Source organism: Tupaia chinensis, unplaced genomic scaffold (assembly GCF_000334495.1).
Source record: "Tupaia chinensis unplaced genomic scaffold, TupChi_1.0 Scaffold000682_1, whole genome shotgun sequence".
NCBI classification, from domain to species: domain Eukaryota; kingdom Metazoa; phylum Chordata; class Mammalia; order Scandentia; family Tupaiidae; genus Tupaia; species Tupaia belangeri.
In genome coordinates this window covers 3,618,322-3,625,211 of record NW_006160205.1, presented here as the reverse complement: position 1 = coordinate 3,625,211, position 6,890 = coordinate 3,618,322, and the positions used below count along the sequence as shown (strand labels likewise).

General features: G+C 40.7%; 1 long non-coding RNA gene across 1 annotated transcript in view; it reads right to left on the bottom strand.

Moving 5' to 3' along the window:
* Positions 1-6,009: 6,009 nt before the first annotated feature.
* Positions 6,010-6,890, bottom strand: part of LOC102503173 (uncharacterized) — a 23,892-nt gene continuing 23,011 nt past the window's right edge. The window contains exons 2-3 of the long non-coding RNA XR_336267.1: positions 6,731-6,786; positions 6,010-6,281 (exon numbers count right to left, since the gene is read on the bottom strand). This is a non-coding gene — a long non-coding RNA (uncharacterized LOC102503173). The remainder of the gene's footprint in view (positions 6,282-6,730; positions 6,787-6,890) is intronic.

Below are 6,890 nucleotides of genomic sequence, written 5' to 3'. Positions count from 1 at the left end.
TGTGTGTGTGTGTGTGTGTGTGTGTGTGTGTGTGTGTGTGTATATATATATTTATTTATTTTAAGACAAAGTTTCTTCGTGTTGGGATCTTCCTATCTCAGCCTCCAGCTGAGACTACAGGCATGCACCACCATGCACAGCTCTTTTTTTCCTTTTTTAGTTTTGCTGTAGGATGCATGCACTCACCAAGAAAAGACAGAGAAAGAGAGGGAGCATGAGAAATCACCCCCCACAGGAGATGGCCATGCCACAGTCTATTCTCCTCCAGTCTCTTCTAGTGACTTTGAGCATGTGTGCACACGTGCCCAGCATGATTTTTTTTTTTTGGAGAGGTTTTGGCTATAGGGCACGTGCACTCGCCAGAAAGACAGAGACAGAGAGATAGAAAGCGAGAAATCACCCCCCAAAGGGGATGGCCACGCCGCAATCCCTTCTCCTCCATTCTCCTCTTCGGATCTTGGGCACAGGCGCACAAGCACCCGGTGTGAGTTTAAGCCACTGGGTCCGTGACTCGAACCACGGTCGACTACGAGGGAGTCTAGCGGCATAGCCATTACGCTAACTGCTGGTCCCCAGCATGATTTTTTCAAGCCACCACTCTGGGACTCAAACTGAGCAGTCAGCCATGTGGGACCCAGTGCCTTGACTCAAACACTACTTGCTGGCTCTGTCTAGCTTTTTTTTATTAGATGGGGTCTTGCTACACTGCCTCGAGCACACGATCCTCCTGCCTCAGATTCTGAAGTTGCTGGGATTACAGATCCAAGCCTTTATGCCAAGACTTGAGGTTGGAATAAGAATCAAACCTGGGTGTCTCACATGGGCCCCAGCCTGTGAAGCACAGTGTCACAGCAGTGCATGCCACCACGGCTGCACCAAGAAGCTAATTAATGTCAAATCATGACAGTAAAATGGTAATTCTTACAAGAATATAATATTTGAAAATCAGGACCCTGTTTTCCACCAACTACATTATGCATAAGCTAGAAACCAACAATTCTCAGAAAAGGCAGAACCATCCATTTCTGGAGTTTATGGATGTTGGCCTAGTAATTAGAAAAAGAGAATGCTTGTTGACCCACAGAAATCCTACTTGTAAAAGAACATCACAGTGATTGTTACAAAGGTTATTTTGCATTTAATTAGTCAGTAAAAGAGTACAGGAAGATCATTTCAATCTTGCAAATATTTAATCAGTTCATTTCAACACTATTTCCTTAAAAGTAACTAAGGATAAAATAGGCATATTTTTACTGAGATACTAAGTCCCTGAGCTAATTACCATATAATGAATGAGCTTGGGATATTTGAAAAAAAGACGTGGAAGTGTTTTCATTCAAAGAGAGTTCCAGAACCTTGGTAGAAGGAACACAGTTTCTGGCTCTAAGTCACTGGCATGTGGGTAGTGATTTTAAAAGAAATCAATTCAGGCCAGTGAGTAACTTCCACTGGTTTTGATAAATAAGACTAAACTGGACACTTGATTCTTAGGCATATTGAAAACAAAACTATCGCCCTGCAGTTGATGTTCTATTTTGGGAAGATATTTGATTACTAATGACTTTATTAGGAGTTCACCTGAGATCCAGTTAGAACTGACTATGCTTCAAAAAGCCTTATTTGCACATCTTTTTTAATAGGAGATGATGTAACATTCTTTGTTATTTCAGCTTTTAAAGTAAAGGATCTAAAAAGAAGATAATTATTTTACATGCTTGTCACATCTTCCTCTCAGTATATTCACTAAACTAGAACTTGACATCAAACTTCCCCAACCTTCTTATACAGTGGCCTAAAGATAATTGTTTCAAAATACAGGAAGTGAAATAAGTTTTCATGGTTATTTATTGCTCGTTCATTATTTCACTGGCTTGGTCATTTGATTCATATTTCTTTAACACTTACTAGTGATTCAGGGAGTGTTCTAGGACAGAAAATGGAGCAGCAAATAAGGCAAATTCCATTTCTATTCTCTTGGAGCTTCAGTCTAATTGAGAACACAGGTGGGAAGTTATTTTTGCACAAAAATATGTCAATTGTGTGCAGCATGATGAAGTATGAGACTCACATTTTGGTGCCTGGCAAATCTGTAAATATATCCTGCCTACCAATGACTGCATTTCAGCTAAATATGTATTACAATACTCTGATGGTTAGTTTTGGGGTGTCAGCTTGATTGGACTAAGAAACACCTTGAACTCTGATAAAGCATTAGTCTGGGTATGTCTAATATGGGTATGTCTAATATGGGTAATATGGGTATATGGGGCCAGCTGGTGGGATAGTGGTTGGATTCCATGTGGCTGACTGTAGTTCAAGTCCCTGACTTAGTGGCTTGAGAAGCAATCCAAGTGTGTGTATATGCATGCCCAAATCCCGAAAGGAGCGGAAAATGGGGGAGAAGAAATTGCTATGTAACCATCCCCACTGAGAGAACTTCTCTCTGTCTCTGTCTTTGTCTCTGTCTTTTTTTCTCTCTCTGGTGAGCACACATATCCTCTGGCAAATTAAAATATGAATGGATATATTACTCTTTGTGCAGTGTTCCAGAGAAGATTCATGTGTGAGTCTGAGTAAACTCGCTGGAGAAGAGCTGCCCTCAACATGGGCAGCACACTCAAATCAATAAGGGGCCCAGATGGAACAAGTAAGATGGTGGACTGTTCTCTTGGTAGAGAGCAGGGGAGATTTCCTCTGTGGACTTCAACATCAGAACACAAGGCTGGCCTGACTTTGGATGATAGGACTTGCACAAGTGGTCCCCTGGGTTCTCAGGCTTTTATCCTCACACTGTGAGTTACATCTTCAGTCTCCCTGCCTCTGCGGCCTTACACTTAGACTGAGCCACACTACCAGCACCTCAGGGTCCCCAGCCTATTACAAGACTTCTCAGCCACCATAATCCCATGAGTCACTTTCCCTGAGAAATCCTCTCTCATGTATATGGGCATACTGTATTGGTTCTGTGTTCCTAGAGAACCCCAATACTATAGATAATTCTTCTGAAGAAAAAGTGTAATAACGCATGAGAAAAGCATGACAATTAATAGATAGAGAAACAATTCCCTTTCCTCCCTTATTAGCATTCCTTCTCCCTATTTCCCATTAATATAAAATTGGATAACGAAATTTGGCTGTGAAAAACCCTTTTCCTCTGTTAAATCTAAGAAGTTATTTAATAAAAAAAAATTCACTCAAAAGCAAAAGCTAAAATCATTTTCAAAGTTAATGAAGACGTTATCTATATTGAAAATAAATGAATATTGAATTTTGTTATCAAGTTCTTCATCTATTCTCAATGTTCATCCAATTTCCTCACAATAGAAAGCACTTAAAAAAGAGAATAACGTTTTCATTGCCTTAGGGACAACCAGATTTTATATTCAAAACAATGAACCCATGAAAGCAAAGAATAAAGTACATATGCTCTGAACTATTTCCTCATAGGTATAAGAAAACCAATTATATAGAATTAAAATTATTTAGGCTTATGCAATCAATATAAATTTGAACAAAGCTAATGTAGTTGAGGCAATTACAAGTAAGTTAATAAGAATAGCAAATGTTTGTTTTTTGCTTACTAGGGTTGTTGAGTAAAACAAAATATTAATCTTCATTGGAAGCCTTCATACATATTGAAAATGTTCTAGGGTTTTCTTTTAACTATACTTTTAAGACATTAAGTAGAAGACTTAGTCTTGTAGTTGACATTACATAATGATAACCCTACTCCTTATATTTCTTCAGATAGTGATGATGCTTAGTTAAACCCTGGATGTAGACTTAACTCTGTGCATTTGAGTTTATTACAGTTTATTTTCATATGACCTTCCTTGGAAGAAGGTTGAGGATTTTGCTTATAACCTAAAACTTCCAACAGAGAAGAAAACCTGTTTCTTTTCTTCTTGAGATATAAAGAAATAAAACAGACGCGAAAACTTCAGAATAACACCACTTTGGAGCAGGAAGGGGACTGAAACAAAAACAAAAAATCTTAAACCAATTCCTTTATCATACCGATGAGAAAACCCAAGAGATTTAAATTCCTATTTCAAGTCAGCTTAGAATTAGGACCACATCTTAGTCTGTGACCCAGATGCTGGGGTGGATCTGAAGATGTGGCATGCCTGTGTATGGGTAGGGTGGGGCAGTGGTGGGGTAGAATGGCCACACACGTGTTTACAGTCTTGTGTTTTCTCTATTTCTCTGGCATTGAATGCAAATGAGACATACAAATGCCTGAATTACTGACAGAAGGAAATTTTTTAAAGAGTTATTTAATTTCACTTATCATTAGTATTAATATATTTTAATTTATTATAGAGCATATATGCTCACTAGAAAGAGAGAGAAAAAAAAGTGAAAAAGCAAGCTGCCAGGTCCAGGACTCAAACTGCAATTGGTCATATGGGAATCCGGCACCTTAACCACCATGCTACCTGACAGCCTTCAGGAGAGAGAATTTTACTATTTATCTCAAAGTGGTTTTTGAATCTGTGTTTTAGGATTTTCACATATGTTTCTAGTAGTCCATAAAAACTTTTAAATTTCTTACACTGTATCTTTTTAACTATTTTAAAAATGACTAAAGGAATAAGTCACATGAAGAGCTGAAAGTGTTATATACCAAAGTATAACACACTAGAGACCTTCAACACATAAATCTTGCTGCTAAATTTACTTGCTTTTCTTCAGGCCTTGGAATAAAACAAAGGTCACAAAGTCAGTGACAACAGGGAGGAGACTGAAGGCAAGGAGGACTTAGATGAACTAGAGAGGGCAGATCATCTAATCCAGGCAGCTGAGTGTTACCTGCAGAAATACAGGGCCAGGATGGCCTGGTCTAAGTTCCTTCAAGTACAGAGAACTCTGTGTCTTTATAAAATTATGGAAACAAAACAACACAAATAACCAGTTAAGGACCCAGCTATCAATCGACTTCATTATCCTGCTCTAATTAACTGTGTTTATTAACTACAAGTAAGGGCCAGCTGGTGGTGTGGTGATTAAGGTGACTGGATCCTACACAGTGGACTACACGGTTCTAGTCCTAGACCTGAAGGCTTGAAAAACATCCTGGGTGCATGTGCATGAATGCTCGAAATCCCAAAAGGAGAAAGAAATTGGAAGAGAGTGGACTGTACCATGACCATTCTCTATGGGAAGGGCTTTTACACTTTCCCTCTCTCTCTCTAAATGTTCCTTAACCTGGGTATCTAAAACTGAAAGCCAAGGTTCAGAAATTGCCCTTCAGCTTTCACTTCAATTTTGTCCAAACCAATGCTTTACATATGAGAGGATGAATTTCTGAGAAGCCAAACACAGACCACACATGAGATTCTACAAAAAACCTGCCATGTATTGTCAAGGAGCTGACTCCCAAATTGAAAATTGATTCCAAGTTTATATTCACCTAAACATATCTGAAATCCACCTTGGTTTAATTCAATTTCTTAACACATTCGAGTATCAAATCTCATTTTCCAAAAGATCAAGACATTGCCACATTTCAAAAGAAGAGAAAAACAGCCAGGGATGATTAACCTTTACTCTATAGCAAAGAACACACCTCGCAAAAAAACAACTAGATTTCTAGTCCACAGATGAGAAAGCGCTGTGAAGAACGCCAGAAAGAGCGTGACCTTTCATTCCCAGCAGCGCTAGGTGGCAGGGGAGAGTCGGATCTGCGACCAGGCCCGGCAGCTCTGGCTGACACTGAGGCCTGCACACTCGCCCTGTCCTCTCTGATGTCAAAGAGAAGGCTGCAGGCCAGGCCGAGTTCCAAAGGGCAACTCTTTTATAAGGGGAAAATGGCTGTGAGCCAAATGCAACTCTTCCGCCTTTAATAGCAGCGATTTTGACTGGTGGGTTTTAGCCCACATTGAAGGGGTCTCCATGGACAGCCACTCTGAAGTCTGGCAGATCACATGTCAAAATATAACCTCGAATCAAGAAGAGAAACACGCTGGGGGTCAGTTGAGGACCCCCCAGTTACTTACAGATGCGGAGTCTCCGGAGGAAGAGCTGGAATGACGCCGGTCTTTCCGGAGCACTGGCGGGCTGGAAGAGAATTCAGCTGAAACTGCCCCACAGCTTGAGGCACACGTGCGTGTGCGCGGCGCACACGTGCAGGCGGGCTACGCACAGGGGCGGACTGGCGGTGCACACGTGCGGGCGGCGCACACGTGCAGGCGGGCTGTGCACACGTGCGGGCAGGCGGCGCACAGGTACGATGTGTGTTTGGGTGCCATTTGCTCCATCACCTTATGTTGTTCGCAAACCTCGATGAAGAAGAGGTTTTTAGGATTTAGGTTATGGAATCCACTCAACCTCTCTAAGCCTCATTTTCTGTTTCAAAAATGAGGATAATAACAATACCTAATTAGAGAGTCCTTATGAAGAGAAAAGGAGATAGGGGTCCATAAAAAGTGTTTTCAGTAGTGCTTCATCAAGGTACCCGATGCATGGTAGCCATTGTTGCTACCATCATCAAATAAGACAAGGGATAGGAAGGTTTTAGGAAATTAAGAACAGCATTGTCATGGTCATTTCTGTTGCTACTATTATTATCACCTTCCTCATACCCTGTATGCTTCGGCCAAACCAACTGACGTGTTTTCACAAACACACCCGGGAAGTTCCTCCCCTCTCTTCGGTATCTAGTAGTGTTCTCAGCTTCCTGTTAGTGAATCAGATAAAGAGGAGTCTGAAATCTGCCCCTGCAACTTACCAGCTATGTCCATTTTGGGCAGTTGTTTTCATCTTTCTGAGCCTCCATTTCAGCACCTGAAAAATGAGAGTAATAGGACTTTTCTCCATAGATTACTTCTAAGAATGAGATGGCATACTGTCCAGTGCAGGAAAGGAGTTCACCAAATGTCCCTATTTCA